Genomic DNA, 16,778 nt, shown 5'->3' on the forward strand with positions numbered 1-16,778 from the left:
AAGATGTTTGCTAGGGGAAAAGCAAAGTGTCCCATCATGCCGATTACGTCATCTTTCTCTGGGATATGGAGAAGACCTAGAGACCAATTGGCAATGATGGAAAGAAAAATATCCTGACTGACGGGTTAAGCCTACATCTCTGGGGGGGGATGGGGAGGGGTGAAACTGCAGTTAGGTGGGGACACCCTTTTGGGCCTGTGGGTTTCTTTTTTTAACACTATTATCAACATCAACAATCGACCATCTCTTTATCGGGAACTAACCGTGCCCCACGCATTGGTGAGACAAGCAGAGGACAAGACACTGTAAACAGTGTGGTAAGAACAACGAAGGAGACAAACAAATAGTCAAAATGGAGACTATCAGACAGGAAACTTCTTCTAGTCAGAGAAGGCCTCTCGGTGAACTCTTTTTTTTTTTTTTTTATAAAGATTTATTTATTTATTTATTTGACAGAGAGAGACAGCCAGCGAGAGAGGGAACACAAGCAGGGGGAGTGGGAGAGGAAGAAGCAGGCTCATAGCGGAAGAGCCTGATGTGGGACTCGATCCCGTAACGCCAGGATCACGCCCTGAGCTGAAGGCAGACGCTTAACCGCTGTGCCACCCAGGCGCCCCTCTTTTTTTTTTTTTTTAAGATTTATCTATTTATTTGAGAGAGAGAGAGAGAGCAGTGGGGGAGGAGCAGAGGGAGAGGGAGAAAGAGTCTTAAGCAGACTCCATGCTGAGCGAGGAGCCTGGGGCTAGATCTCACGAGTCCCTGAGATCAAGACCAGAGCAGAAATCAAAAGTCGGCCTCTTTAACTGACTGGGCCACCCAGATGCCCTGTGAGCACAACTTTTAACCTCAGACCCAAATGATAGGAAGGAACCAGTCATAGGAAGAGCTAGAGAAATGGTGTTCCGGCAGAACTTACAGCCCATGCAAAGGCCCTGAGGAGAGCAAAGAGCTGGGCGTGATCAAGGACCAGAGTGAAGGTCAGGGTGGCGGGAACAGAGCTAGGGAACCCAACTGGTCATTCCCACTGGGTTCCTCCTCACAGGGGAAGACAAAAATCCCAGAAATAGGAAAAGGGGTAGAAGTAGATTTAGCAACTTCCTGACATTACTGGGAAACACTGGTTCCTTTTGGTTCCACTCACCACAGGGAGGAGTAGAAAGAGAGGGGTCAGAGGCCAAGCTCCAGCTAGGGAGCGAGACACTGAGCCCAGGGAGGTTAGATTTACTCTCAGTGCCATGGGCAGCCACTGGGGGCGCCATGACTTGATTTATATCTTTTTTTTTTTTTTTTAAAGATTTTATTTATTTATTCGACAGAGATAGAGACAGCCAGCAAGAGAGGGAACACAAGCAGGGGGAGCGGGAGAGGAAGAAGCAGGCTCATAGCAGAAGAGCCTGATGTGGGGCTCGATCCCAGATCGCCGGGATCACGCCCTGAGCCGAAGGCAGACGCCCAACCGCTGTGCCACCGAGGCGCCCCTTGATTTATATCTTAAGACGATCCTGCGGGGGAGAAGGGGAGAAATAGGTGAAGGGGGTTAAAGAGTACACATATCATGGTGAACGCAGAGCAATATCTAGAATTGTTGAATCACCATATTGTACACCTGAAACCAATATAACGCTGTGTGCTAACTACACTAGAATTAAAATTAACAATGCAATTAATTACTTAATTAATTAACAAATAAATAAAACTTTAAAAAATCCCTCTGGCTGTTTCGAGGAGACTGAACGGGCACGAAACGCAAGGGCTGCAAAGGCACCGTCAGGGAGTCAGGGTGACCAGTCGGGAGGCTGCAGCGGAAGCCAAGGAAGAAATGATGCTGGCTTAGATCAGGGTGGTGGCCCTAGAGAAGGGGAGAGGACAGATTTGAGACGCATTTCGGAGGTAAAGCCAATAGACCTTTCAAAGGGATTGGCTGTAGGGTTGAGAGAAAGGGAGAATGCAAAAATAATGCCAGACCCTGGCTTACAGAACTGGGGAAGGGGCCATTTATTGGACAGGGAAGACTAAGGGGTGAGAGGTGGGCTTGGGAACAAAAGTTTATTTTGGGGCATGTTAAGTCTGAGGGGTTGGATGGTTGGTTGGAACAAGACATCATCCAGTGGGGAATGTCAAGCAGAGCATGGGACATTAGGACTCTAGAAGTTTCTGGGAAGGAGAAAGCACTAAAGAAATAGCCTATTCCTCTTACTATTGATCTGTGCTTGGCCTCTCCAGCATGGTGGTCTCAGGGTGGTGGGACCCCTTACTGGTTACTGGTATCCACCAGAGTTCACGTCCCATGAAGAGCAGGTTAGCTGGCCTTTTCTGATCCAGGCTTGGAAGTCACGTCATGTCCCTTCTGCCTTTCTCTATTGGTTGAAGCAATTACAAGCCCACTCAGAATCAAGGGTAGGAGACAGAGTCCCCGCTTCCCATGGGAGGAGAGTCCAAGACAACTGGGGGTATGCATTACCGCAATACAGCCCTTCTTATGGCAGGCTCTCCATTGACAACGGCCCCTTGGTAACCCATGAGGTGTAGGGAATACAGATGACACACATATGGATTTACTCCCGCAGCTCAGTGAGGAACCCCATTCGATCACAGGTACAATGAACCCAAGCCCCGTCCTTCACAGAACTCCCAAGCACCCTCTCAGTAGTAATAACAGGTGTTTATATCATGCCTTTAGATCTTCAAAGCACTTTGAATAGTGCTTATAGTCATGGACTAGCAGAACTGGAAAGGGCAAGAGTCATTGAGATTATCCAGCCTTGGTATAAGCTCCCTGCCTCACCTTCTAGAATCATCTGTGATGTCATTTAAGCTGCCTCTCATCACAACTTTTTGTATATTAATAGTATAATATCTAGGGGCTCCTGGGTGGCGCAGTCGTTAAGCGTCTGCCTTCAGCTCAGGGCGTGATCCTGGCGTTCTGGGATCGAGCCCCACATCAGGCTCCTCCGCTGGGAGCCTGCTTCTTCCTCTCCCACTCCCCCTGCTTGTGTTCCCTCTCTCGCTGGCTGTCTCTCTCTCTGTCAAATAAATAAATAAATAAATAAATAAATAAATAAATAAATCTTAAAAAAAATAGTGTAATATCTAAAAAGCATGAAATTCATTCTTTCTTTTGGTAAACGTTTGAGTACTTACCATGAGCCGGGCATACATCAGAGATCCAGGCAGACCGTAGTCCTGGCATTCTTGGAGCTTGCTGAGAAAAGAACAACAGTAAACAAAAAGACAAAAAGTAAATAATACACAGCAGGTCCCACGAAGTAGAGAAGGCCTAATTAGGGCACCGGCAATGTCAGGGGTATGACTCGTTCAGGGATCAGAAAAGACCTCTCTGAGTAAAGATGTGAGTATAGACCTAAAAGTAACAAAGGAGCAGTGGGAAGATCTGGGGTCAGGATGTGCCAGGCAGAGGGATCAGCAAGTGCAAAGGCCCTGGGGTGGGAGTGTGGTTGGTGCGAGTGAAGAAAGGCAAGGCCCAGGTGGCCGAGAGCTGGTAAGAAACGAAATCAGAGTGTGCTAGGTGGGAATATGTAAATCATAAGATCTGTTACTTACGTTACTTTTGTCCTGCAACTAAGAAATCCACTGCAAGTAGTTGTGGTATTTGTCTGCACACCCAGCACCTTCCTTTCCTCCCACCCCCAATGCACACACTGCATCTCCCACCAAGAAGTGGGGTCTATTGAATCCTTGAATCAGGGCCAACCTTGTGCTTGCTCTGACCAAGAGAATACAGAAAAAGCAATATTCTGGGGCTTCGGAGGCCAGGCCTTAACTGGACTTCTGTTTCTCCCCCTCACAATCCGGAGACCACCCTCAGGTGGCCTAAGCTATCCATATGGGAAGGCCGCAGGGAAGAGAACTAAGTCACCCCAGCCAACACCCTCTTCAGCCACACAAGTGTCCCTAAGATCAGCCAAAGGGCCACCCGGCTGAAGGGCCATCCAGCCAACCTGAAGAATCTAGAGAAACAGGAAATTGGTGTTTTAAGCCTCGAAATTATGGGGTGATTGGTTATGCAGTGATAGATAATTGATAGGTTAGCCTAAGTAAATGGGGGAGGAGTGATATTTGAATTTCAGGAATTCAAGATAGGCCAAGCCTCAGAAAGAGCAGGAACCATGGGGTGCCTGGGTGACTCAGGTCATGATCTCAGGATCTGGGGATCGAGCCCCACATCAGGCTCCCTCCTCAGCCTGTTTCTCCCTCTCCCTCTCCTCCCCACTTATGTTCTCTTTCACTGTCTCTGTCTCTGTCTCTCTCAAATAAATAAATAAAATCTTTAAAAAAAAAAAAAAACAAGAGCAGGAACCAGAGCCCTACAGCTACCTGAGCAGGAATTCATGACCTTCCTGCCTGAGTGCCACCTGTGATATGGTTCAGTCTCCCTTTGGGGTCCACTTCTCCAATTCCTGGGAGGAAGGTATGATTGGGTTGAGTAAAGTCACATACGTCACCCAGACCACGGCTACGGGGCTCCTGGGTGGTTCCCCAGGGGTGCTGGGACAGCTGCCCGGGCAACACCCACTACACTGGAATATTCGATAGACTGAATTAGATAAGAAAATATGATCAAACAAGTTTTGATGTTTTTCAAAAAGTGCCGCTCATCGATGAGCTTGTCCAAGCCCCTCATTTTGTAGCTAAGGAAACTAAGGCACAGAAAGTTTAAAGGAGGTCTCTGGGGGCGCCTGGGTGGCACAGCGGATAAGCGTCTGCCTTCGGCTCAGGGCGTGATCCCGGCGTTATGGGATCGAGCCCCACATCAGGCTCCTCCGCTAGGAGCCTGCTTCTTCCTCTCCCACTCCCCCTGCTTGTGTTCCCTCTCTCGCTGGCTGTCTCTATCTCTGTCGAATAAATAAATAAAATCTTTAAAAAAATAAATAAATAAAGGAGGTCTCTGAGGGCATAGAACAAATTAGTGGCGGAGCCCGAAGTGGAACACGGGTCTTCTGGTCCTGATCTAGAGTGTTTTTTTTACATGCTTGAGATCATGTGCCTGATTGAAGGGGAGCTGTTTTATTATTTCAGCAATACTTAAATAAATGTTACTAAGTGTCAGGCGCTGCTGAAAGTGTTTTACACATATGAATAATTTATTTAATCCTCATAACAACTCTGTGTGGGTCCAATTATCATTTCCCGTTTCACAGGTGAGAAAAACTGAGGCACAGAGAGGTTAAGCAATTTGTCTGAGGTCACACAGCTAATAAATGGCAGAACTAGGATTCAAACCCAGGCAGTCTGTCTCTCAACCATAAACCCATGGCTTTTACCTTTCATCTAAAGATAAAAGGAAAAAAAATAAAGATGAAAGGAGACTAGATCTGGGGGTTAAAGGACTGACTCAAATCATACTCTAGTTGTGTGGACTTGGCTAAATCACTTAACCTCTCTGAGCCTTTCCTCTTCTGAAAGAAAAGGAGGCTGTTTTAATTGAAGAGATCACGTGATGATTTAAGGCATCAACACACATGAAATTTAGTTGCTAGATAAGAAAACCAAGGCCCGTAAGGGTCAAATGACGTGCCCAGGCCGATGACAAGGTCCAGCATGGCTCTCAGCCCTCCTGACCCTGCTTGCTTCTCACAGCACCAGTCAAGTGGGGAAGCTGCCTCCCCAGACACAGCCCTCACTCTCGCCCTGCCCCCACCACAAACCTTGGTTTCTGTGAAAGGGCCAAATTTAGGGTCTGAAACCAGCTGACACGGGGCCAGCAGAGCCCGCTGAGCTGGAGCACCTGGCCCAGGTGTGCTGGGAGGAAGGCTGCGAGGATGTGGGGGAGGAGAGGCACTATCGGCGGGGAGGGAAGACAGCAGGCTGTGGTTGAGCCCCCAGGGGGGAATTTATAATGGAAATGAGAGGCCAGCCCCAGATTCCACAGACAAGCCTGTGGCTGGGAGACTGTGACTGATTTGCCCAAGGTCACAGTGTCATGGGGCAGAATCCAGGCCAGTGCCCTTCCGTGGAGCACCACCATAATAATTTTTCAATAAGAATTACTATTATTATTATTATATTATCATTACTAACATTTGTTGGATACTCACCATATGCCAGGTGCCCTTCTAAACACTTCACATGTGTTAACATCTGAGACAGGTCCTATTAGCATGCCCATTTCACAGATGGGGAAACCGAGGCATGGAGCATCATGGTCATGGAGCTGAACCTGAACTTGAACCTGAACTCTAACCATACTTCTTTTTTTTTTTTTAAGATTTGATTTATTTATTTGACAGAGAGAGAGACAGCCAGTGAGAGAGGGAACACAAGCAGGGGGAGTGGGAGAGGAAGAAGCAGGCTTCCCACCGAACGGGGAGCCCGATGCAGGGCTCGATCCCACGTCCCTGGGATCACGCCCTAAGCCGAAGGCAGAGGCTTAAAGACTGAACCACCCAGGCGCCCCCTAACCATACTTCATTGATCTTTGCCCTCGACTCCTATAATGCCTGGTGGGGTGGGGTCGACAAAGGCAAACACGGACCTCCAGCTCTGGCCTAGAACTAAGAGCTCCAAGTCATCTGAGCTGGACTCTGCAGGGAGGCAAGAGGACATGGAAAGGACATGAAGGTTGTCATCTTCTCCAGAGGCCAAGCAAGTAACACGCGTGAGGGAAGAGGCCAGGGTGCGAATCAACAGGTATTAGTGGGACCTGTGACAAACTGGGGACCAGGAAGCCCAGCAAAGGGCAAAAAATTCCTCATTTCCAAAAATACTGCTGGCCAAGCCAGTGTGCCCCCTCTGGCCACCAGCTTTCAACTTCTAGGCTTTGGAGTCAACTGGACCTGAGCTGGAACCCCAGCTCTGCCATCTGTTGGCTGGGTGTCTTCAGCTGAGTGAGTTAACCTCGCTCGTCTCAGCTTCCTAGCCACTTCCTTGCTGTGTGACCCTAGGCAAATGACTTGATGTCTCTGAGCCTTGTTGGCCTAATATGTGGAGTGAGGATAATAATAGTTGCGACTGCGGACGGCACTATGATAATTGGATGAGACAATGCATAGTGCATGCTGAGCAGACCGTCTAGGACGTACACAGTAGATGCGATCCCTGGAGGGAAGCTCGCAGCAGAAAGAAGGGTGTGACTTTGTCCCCTCTGCCACGCTGGCCTGCAGATTCAGCTCCGAGGCCGGCCCAGAGCCGCCGTCCAGCCTGCTGGGTGGGAGAGAGTGAGCTGGCAGGACCTAGACAGGCCAGGAATCCATGCTGCCTCCGTCCCTGCTGCCCTCATCTGCCCAGTGGATCGCTGCTCCTTCCCTCCCGCTGCATTTTCAGGAAAGATGAAACCCCCCTTTTTTTTAAAGCACAGGAGTGAACTCATGAAAACACCAACAGGGACAACCGGGAATTTAAATGAGGAAGGGAGCTGGGGGGGCGGCGGGGGGCACTGTGGTGGACAATTGTAAACAAGGGATTTGCAGTTCAGTTCCTGTCACCTGTTGCCATTTGGGAGTGAGGGTTTATATCGCTAGAATGTCTAAAGTTGCCAAAGAAGCTGGAAATCTGAACATTTATGTGCAATCTGATTTTTAAACAATGGCTCAAATTTATAAGCGACCACGTCGGCTCCGTGGCTCCTGCATGGATTGCATTCAGCCTCGGGCCACCTTTCACGCCTCTTTCTTAGAGTATAACTTCTTTAGCAGCCTGTCACATCCGTGAGAGGTTGATAGGACAGGGAATCCACAGGCCGAGATGGCGGTATCCCTGTGAACCAGAGATAATAGGCATTGCCCCTTTGCCGGTCCCAGTTAAAACATTCTTCTTTCCCCACCTCCCCCAAGACAAGGGTCCCCAAGGGGGTCTCTCTGGCTGTTTCCACCACTTTCCAGCAGCAATGAGTATCATAAACATTTAGGGGCCTTAGAGTATGTGAAAGGTTTCACACACACACACACCCCACTGCCCCGCCACCACCACGTCTTTGCCAAATGACAGGGACACCTAGTGTAATAATACTATTATAATATTATAATATTATTACAAATAATAGCAATGGTTACATACCAGTCATAATACTAACAAAGCCTTCTGTTATTGTAAGGAATGTTTTCAGGTAGCTTCATAGCTTATTTTGAGATTGCAAGAGTCAATTCCGTCCCATCACCTTCTCCCCAAAATTCCTCAGGTTTAGAATTGTGTTCACAACAGGAGCAAATGGCAGCCACTGCTGGTTGTTCACCCATAACCCGCTCTTTCTGGCCAGAAGAGTCCTCATTTTGTTCAAGTGTCCAGTGAGCTCTTGTCTCCCTGAGGCCATGACCCAAGGGTGAATTGTGATTGGTCTAAATCACGTTGGTAATGGACTGGTCTCGGCAATGAGACCTGGGGGCAGGTCTGATGGGGTGCTTCCCTAAAGACTTTCTCTCTGTTACAAAGGAGCAAGAAGAAGGGTTCCATAAGGTGTGTGGAGTGCTGTAGCCATATTGCCACCTTGAAGGAAGCAGTCAACATCTGAGGACAGATGAGTGGAAAGATAGAGGGAACCTAGGTGCTTGATCTGGGGCTTATTTCACTTAACATCTGATCTTTTATTTCTTCAAGTGCTCAATATTCCCACTCACCTCAGGACCTTTGTACATGCTATTCTGTCTACCTGCAACACCTTCCTTTCTTCATAGAGTTGCACCTGCTACCCCCTCAAATCTCAGCTCAAACATTGTCCAATAAAAACAAAATCTGGATATAGATAGGGAGATGCTTTTGTTAGAAAGAGACTATAGCACAAGAGAGAACACTTCTGTCTCAGAAATCTGCGAGCATCTCAATATCCAGCAGAAAAAAAAGTTTTTCTTTTACAGAATAAAGGAGGAGGCAAGCAGAATCTCTAGAGGGGAAACCAGACAGGCAATGGGAAATGACCGGTGGGGTCTGATAGGAACAGGGTCTTGACTGTGGTCAGCACATTTCCAGAAGCTGATAAGGGGAGACACGTTCTATTTTTTTGTGCTTGCTCAGGCTTGGGACAAGCAAAGTTCACCGGCCTGTAGGCAACAGAGAAGCCTCACTAAAGTTTGGTCAAGACAGAGAGTAAGAAATGGACAACAGTGAACACTTGGTTCCTCAGAGAAGCCCTCCTTTATCCACCCAACTTGGATGCTGGAACCAGACTGCCTGGATTAAATCCCAGCTCTGTCTAGCTGTGTGACCTTACATGAGTTCCTTAACCTTTCTGTGCATCGGTTTCCTCATCTGTAAAGTAGCAATAATAAAATAATCCATCTCACAAATTGTTGTGAGGATCACGTGAGTTGAGCAGGTCCCTGGGACACAGTTAGCGCTTAATATATATTCGCTCTTGTGACATGATCTCTGAGCCCCTATGCCCTTCCTCCACAGGGAGGAAAGTGTCTCCCCCACTGGACTGTAAGGTCCTTGACGGTAGCAATGGAGCCTCTCCTGCTCCTGTCTGAATCCCCAGCCCTGGCAAAGAGACTCTGGCACAGAGGCTCTTTGTAAGTGTCGTGTAAATGATCCCCAGCCCACAAGCAGCTGATCACATGGGAGGAAGAAGATAAGCAAGCCCTGGGAGAGTTCTCTGTCTCAGGATGTTCCAAGGTTCACCCGGATGTTGAGCTGAGCTGCCTCTCTAGCTCCAGCATCCGGGGTCTGCAGAAGCTCTTGCCCTTAACAGAACCTTCATTTACTTTGCCGCTTATTTTTCCACGGGAAAGGCCAGTGCAGTTCCCATAACTATCCTCTTCTCTGTAGCTTTCACCATATTGCTCAGGGCCCCAAGTCATCATCGCCTGGTAGGAAAGGTCACTTCTCCTGTTGAGCAGCTCTGCCTCCTGGCTCCCAGGCCATGCGGGTTTGCTTGCACGGTGTTTCTCTGGCCGGCTGGGTAGGAGACTCTGGCCCAAGAGTGGTGGCTTTTGTTGACCTGGATTCTTGGCATCAATTTCTCCTCCTTCTATTCTTTCTTTTTTAGGACCTTTATCAGTTTAGATGCCAAAAAATAACAAACAACAACAACAAAAAATACCAAGTCACAACACAGAGGGCCTAAGTCACGAGTTTGCAAACTTTTTCTATAAAGGGCTGGATAGTAACTGTTTTTGGCTTTTCTGTCCATAGCGCCTGTGGCAAGTCTGCCTTCGTAGCTCAAAGCACGCGTTGACCATACGCTAACAAGCGAGTGGGGCTGGGTTCTAAAAACATGCTACTTGCAAAAGAAGTAGCAATGGCGGAAGTTTAAAAGCATTATGCTGAATGGCAGGCGCCGGGGTGGCTCTGTTGGTTGGGCGTTGGTCTCTTGATTTCGGCTCAGGTCCTGATCTCAGGGTCGTGGGGTTGAGTCCACGTGTCAGGCTCCTCGGTGTGGAGTCTTGCTTGAGATTCTCCCTCTCCCACTCCCCCTACCCCACCCCCCTCTTTCTCAAATAAATAAATAAAGCTTTTTAAAAAAATGAAAGAAGCCAAGTACAAAAGACCACATAATGTATGATTGCATTTATATGAAATACCCAGAATAAGCAAATGTCTAGAGACAGGAAAGAGATTAGTGCCTGTTCAGGGATGGGGTCGGGGGTAAGGGCATGGAGAGTGACAGCTAATGGGTTTGGGGGCTTCTTTTTGGAGTCAGAAAAAAGTTCCAAAATAAAACTGCGGTAGTCGGTATGCAGCTCTGTGAATGTAGTAAAAACATTGAATTGCACACTTAGCCTCTGTGTGTGTTTTTGGCATGCAGATTATATCTCAATAAAATTATTTAAAAAGAAGAGTACACCAATGTTCAGAGCAGCATTATTCACGATAGCCAAAAGGTAGAAACAACCCAAGTGTCCACGGACAGATGAACGGATAGACAAAATACACATGCAACAGAGTATTATGCAGCCTTAAACAGGAACAAAATTCTGATGTATGCTTCAACGTGCAAACCTTGAAAACATTATGCTAAGTGAAATAAACCGGACACAAAAGCACAAATACTGCATGATTCCACTTAAATGAGGTTCTTAGAAAAGGCAAACTGAGAGAAAGACTAGAATACGGGGACTGGTGACGGGGAATGGGAATTATTGCTTACAGACACAGAGTTTCTGTTTGGGATGATTTTTAAAGTTCTGGAGAGGGATAGTGGTGATGGTCACCCAAAATTGTGGATGTACCTAATGGCTATGAATTATATACTTAAAAATCAAAAAGTGGTATATTTATGTGAAGTATATTTTACCCCAATTTTTTTAAAAACTAAAAAAAAAGGAAAAAGAAAATGAAAGAGTAAAAAGAAGTTCAAAACACAAATTCCCAGGCCTTGCCCCAGGCCTCTGGAGTCAGACTCTGCATTTCGAACACCTAGGAACATTTGCCCTGGACAGGCTGGAATCTTGTTCCTGGACCCCACCTAATTGCTGGCAGGCATGGGAAGGGCCTTATCACCTCCCTCTCTCTCCTCCTTCTGCAAAAAGAAGCAGGGCTATGGGGCATCTGGGAGTGAGATGGTGGGGAGCAGAGGAAGGCAAAGTCCTCACCCCTTGATAAGAAGTCCCTCACTGTGGATGGGGACATGTTAACTTTGCATGAGGACTAAGCGAAGTCATTGCCTTTGGCATTTTCTTTTTTCTTTTTTTGAGCTAATTTGTTTACCTGGTACATCTTTTGAAAAAATGTATTAATTAACCACAAATCAAACAATGCATATTTTAAAAATTCAACGGTCCAGAAACGTATAGGGTCAATTTTCCCCCTACTCCATCCCTCCCCCACCTCGGTAACCCGACCCTGAAAACACAATTATGTCACCCTCCCCAATGTTTGCTCCTATTACCTTTTTAAAAAAGATTTATTTATTTGAGAGAGAGTGAGAGAGAGAGCATGAGCAGTGGAGGGAGGGACAGAGGGAGAGAGAGAGAGAAGCCCAAGGAGACTCCACGCTGAGCACAGAACCCTACAGGGGGCTTGATCTCACGACCCTGAGATCAGGACCTGTGCTGAAACCAAGAGTTGGACACTTAACCAACAGTGCCACCCAGCTACCCCAGACTTCTACTACCTTTTAGTATGTGTTTCTGACTCATTATCTCTTTGTTTTTATAAATTTAGAGACACGTGTAACCTTTTCCCAAAAACATACATAAATGAGACAGGATCATTTTATACGTACTATTTCATAGCTGGCTTTTTTTTTTTTAACAATTTAAATTTAGTTTTATCGTCTTTATTTTTTTAAAGACTTTTTAGTGTATTTATTTTAGAGACAGAGAGAGTGCACACCAGCAGGGGACGGGGCAGAGGGAGAGGGAGAGAGAATCTGAAGCAGATTCCCCAGCTGAGCGTGGAGTCCAATGTGGGGCTCAATCCAATCCCAGGACCTGAGATCATGACCTAAGCCAAAACCCAGAGTCGGGCATTTAGCTGACTGAGCCACCCAGGCGCCGCTATCCTCTTTATTTTTTTATTGAAATATCGTTGACATAGAATTCCTTGGTATTTTCTAGAATCTCTGCTGCTGGAGCGGGAAGACCTTAGGTTTTACACTCAGCCAGACCTGCATTGGAATCCCTGCTCCCTGCTTCCCAGCTGTCATTTAGAGGCTGCTCAGCTGCTCCGAGCCTGTGTCCTCCTTGGCAAATGGAGGTCATTGCTAAGACAAAGTGAATGTAACAGACCCTACTTTACAGGGTTATGTCAAGGGTTAAGCGAATAGTGGCTGGCATAGAGCAAAACTCAACAAATATTCCCTATTAATATTCCTCTGTGATCTTATGATCTTAGTTGGCACAAAACTCTATTATTGTACTTCTCATGAAACATATAACAAGAAAAAATGTTAATATGCTTGCTTCCTTCACTGTAAGTTTCTCAAAGGGCAAGAATTATGTCTAACACAACCCTGTATCTTTGAGAACCTTCCTGGAGCCTGACCCAGGAGGCACTTGGTCAGGTTTGCCCAGTGAACGATTACTACCCTTATAAGCAAGGGCAATGATAATTAATGTCTGCTCAGCACACGAACCTCCATCTCTACCACCCCCCCTCGCTCATGGGGGGATGCCCTCTCTCCACATTTGGACCACAGCCTCCCGTCCCCTGCACCTGCTGGCTGGACCAACATCCTAGGCCAGCCACCATTCCTGAATCGGGATCTGAAAGATACTGGTAGTCTTCTCCTAGTACCAGCTGGAAGTTACGGGGCAGCCATGTTTGGCCTTGTACACAGAGCAGGCAGAGAAAACACATCTTCAGAGACAGAAAATGGAGAAGGTTGCAAAAAGAAGCAAACAGGAGACCATGGGATCCCAGAGAAAGAGAAACAGAGGGAGGATGGCTGCCCCGTATCCAGTGTCTTTAATGATCCCTGCTTTCAATCCCAGTAAAGCAAGACGCATGTTAGGCCCTGGGGTCCCACAAGATGTTCCTGTGTCCTCCCAATGTATGTTTGCTTTTTGCTTCAGCTAGCTCGAAGGTTTTGGTTACCTGACTCCAGAAGGATTTGGACAAAGGTCACATACATGCAGTTTCCGGCTTGACTCAGGGGCCCCAGGCATCTGGGGCACAGGGTGGCAGCTACGTGGGCTCCTTCCACCACCCTTCATCCTACCCCTTTGGAAAGTATATCCCACCACACAGAAGGCAAGCAAGCCGTCACCAGATGCTTCCTTCATAGAAGGAGTCAGTCTCTGATGTCCTCGAGAAGGAAGGTTCCATTTCTAGCACTTCATCCTTTTAAATTAAAAGGTGGAGGGAAGGGCGAACAAATGCTAATATCTCAGCGAAGACCGCGATTCTGTGTTAGTGGCCAAAGCCCAGTCTCAGGGGGTGGCGGTGCGTGAGGCTGCACTCCTCCAGCAGAGGCTTGTAATTAAGGGCAGGCTGAGGCAACTCTCCCACGAAACTGTCACCTCAAATACGTCATCTCTCCCCAGGCCTCAGAGACAGATGAGCAGAGAAAGGCTCAGCAGCGAGGTCCTTTTTCCTGGTGGCTGAGAGGCCCGTTACACGTGCCCTTTGTCCCTCTCGTGCCCGCCACACACACACCTGCAAACACACACACCACACTTCCCTCCCGTGAGCCCAAAGAGTAGTTGCCATCCTCTTGAGCAAGAACCTTGAAATTTCAGTTTTGACATTAAACCAAGTGCCATACCCCCGTTCCCTTGCCCTTCCTCCTGGTTTTTCTTTCTTGCATTTACTCTTTCTTACTGGGTGGTCCGACATCTAGGCTGGGACCTTGCCTCTCAGGGTGGGGAGAATGGAGTGCAGCTTTCCTGAGTGTTGGGGGTGACTTGAGGTCTCAGTCCCAGGAGATGGGAGCACAGTCGCTTGCCCATCCCCCGCTGGCCATAGGCCCCTGGCCCACCCCCATCTGGAGAGGAACATCCTGTATGCTCTTGGTCTGCTGCGGCAAAGATCAGAAAAGCACTCACTTGCCTATTTCCTTGGTCCTTTATTCAAGGCTACAAGTTTCTGGCATGGCTAGCAGGAAGTTAGGCCCAACTTGTCCCTTGGTGGTTGACAGAGGGTGAGGCCTCCTTAGGACTGAACAAAGCAATAATCCTGGCTGCTTCCTGCTCGGGTAGAAACCCGGGTGTGTCCGTAAGAACTCAGATCCTGCCCGTCCAGCTTCCTCAGTTCCTTTGATCAGCAGAAGAGTCTGGGAAGGCTCCGAGGGAAATAGAAATAGAACATCATTAGCACCCCAGAAACTCCCCTAGGTGCCCCCTTCTCTAGCCCTCCCTCCTGGTCCGTAGTCACCATCCTCCTGGCATGTGAAATCTAGCACCATGGATTAGGTTAGTTTTTGGTTTTGTTTCTAATTTATGAGCCGAAAATCTTTTTAATATGGACACCAACACACTCATCTGTTTAAAATACTGTACCTGTTAATCCAGTGCATATATTCAGATAAATAAAAGACCCCATGACATCAATAAAAAAAACTAGTGCTTTTATATGCAAATTTGATATAAATACTGCTTTTTGACTTTGGTATTTCTGAGTGGAAGACCTGTCTTTTTAAAGTCCCACTCTGGAACTGAGGCTTACTTTACTTTTTATTTATAATGCCCTTTATATATTTTTTTAAGTGATAGCTTTATAGAGACACAATTCACATGCCATACAATTCACCCATTGTTGAATTCAGAGTCGTGCCACCATCATCATGATCAGTTTTAGAACATTTTCATTACCCTCTCCCCAAAATTCAGTATCTATTGGCTGTTACTCCCCATTTCTCCCCAGCCCTCCCTGCCCTAGAAAACCATTTTCTGTCTCAATGAATTTGCCGGTTCTGGACATTTCATATAAATGGATTCCTACAATATGTGGTTACTTTGTGACAGGCATCTTTCACTTAGCAAGATGTTTTCAAGGGTCGTGGACGGTGAAGCGTCTACTGGTACTCCCTTCCTGCTTATCGCTAAGTGATATTTCACTGAATGGATATACCACGTTCGTTTGTTTACCCGTCCATCAGATGATGGACATTTGGGTTGTTTCTACTTCTTTGGCCATTAACACCAGGTTGTGAACTTTATATGGTGGATACGTACATATATAAATGTTTGCTTTTGTGTCCAACTTCTTTTGTTCAATATTAAATTTGTGAGATCAGGGGCACCTGGCTGGCTAAGTCGGTGAAGCATGCGACTCTTGATCTTGGGGTTGTAAGTTTCAGCCCCACGCTGGGTGTAGAGATTACTTAAAAATAAAATCTGTTTTAAAACATGTGTGAGATTCATCCCTGAATGTATGCATGTAGCTATGGTTTGCTCATTTTAACTGTTGTACAGTATTCCTTTGTTTGAGTGACCAATAAGTTATTTATCCATCCTACTGCTTAGAGACATTTGAGCTGTTTCCCGTTTAAGAATACTCCTAAGAATGCTACTACAGTGAATATTTCCATACAAGCTGTGAAAGTCAAGGACAGATAGAGGCTAGCCTTGGAGGCTCCCTGAGCAGACAGCACCAGTTGTAGCCATGCAGACAAAGCTTAATTTACCTTTTTTTTGCACTAACTGGACCTGGATTGTTTCTTGCTTCTGCCTCTGGAAAGGATAAGCAAAACTTGAACAGTTTCCCAAGGTTAATATGGGGTAACCACTGAAAATTTTCATATTGTAACCAATCACCGAGAATAAACGGTCATTGTTTTCTGTCTAAACTGCTTTATAACAATATACCCTTAGGTAGCATTCCATGTTCTCTTCTGACTGCTCTGGTTTGCAAGCTGCCTTTTTGATGTATGCAGTATACATTTTTACTAATTACTACTTCTGTGATTCATTGATTTTACTTTGGCTATTTTGAACCTTTGACAATGTGTTTTGGTGTACATGTGGACAAATTTCTGCTAGGCATGTGCTAGGGGTTAACTTGTTAGGTTGGAGGGTATATTGTTTGCAATCTGTAGGATATTCGGTCTTTCAAATTTAGCATATAACACCAGACAGCTTCCTAAAGTGTTTGTTATCAGTTTACACTCGCAACAACAGTGTGTAAGTGTTTCAGTTGCCTACATCTTCCCCCACACTTGGTTTTGTCCATCCTTTTAACTTTATCCATGTTAGTGGGTTTATGATGGTATCTTGTGGTTTTTATTTGTATTTCCCCCATGAACTAATTAATGCAGGTGGGCACCTTTTCCTGTGCTCACTGGCATCTTGCATATCTACCCCTCGTGGGAGAGAAGGTGTCTATCCGAGTTTGACTTAGTTTCATATTGCATTGCCTGTCTATTTTTGCTTTTTTATTTTATTTATTTATTTATTTTTTAAGATTTTATTTATTTATTCGACAGAGATAGAGACAGCCAGCGAGAG

Source organism: Ursus maritimus, unplaced genomic scaffold (genome assembly GCF_017311325.1).
Source record: "Ursus maritimus isolate PB19 unplaced genomic scaffold, ASM1731132v1 scaffold_23, whole genome shotgun sequence".
Lineage (NCBI taxonomy): Eukaryota > Metazoa > Chordata > Mammalia > Carnivora > Ursidae > Ursus > Ursus maritimus.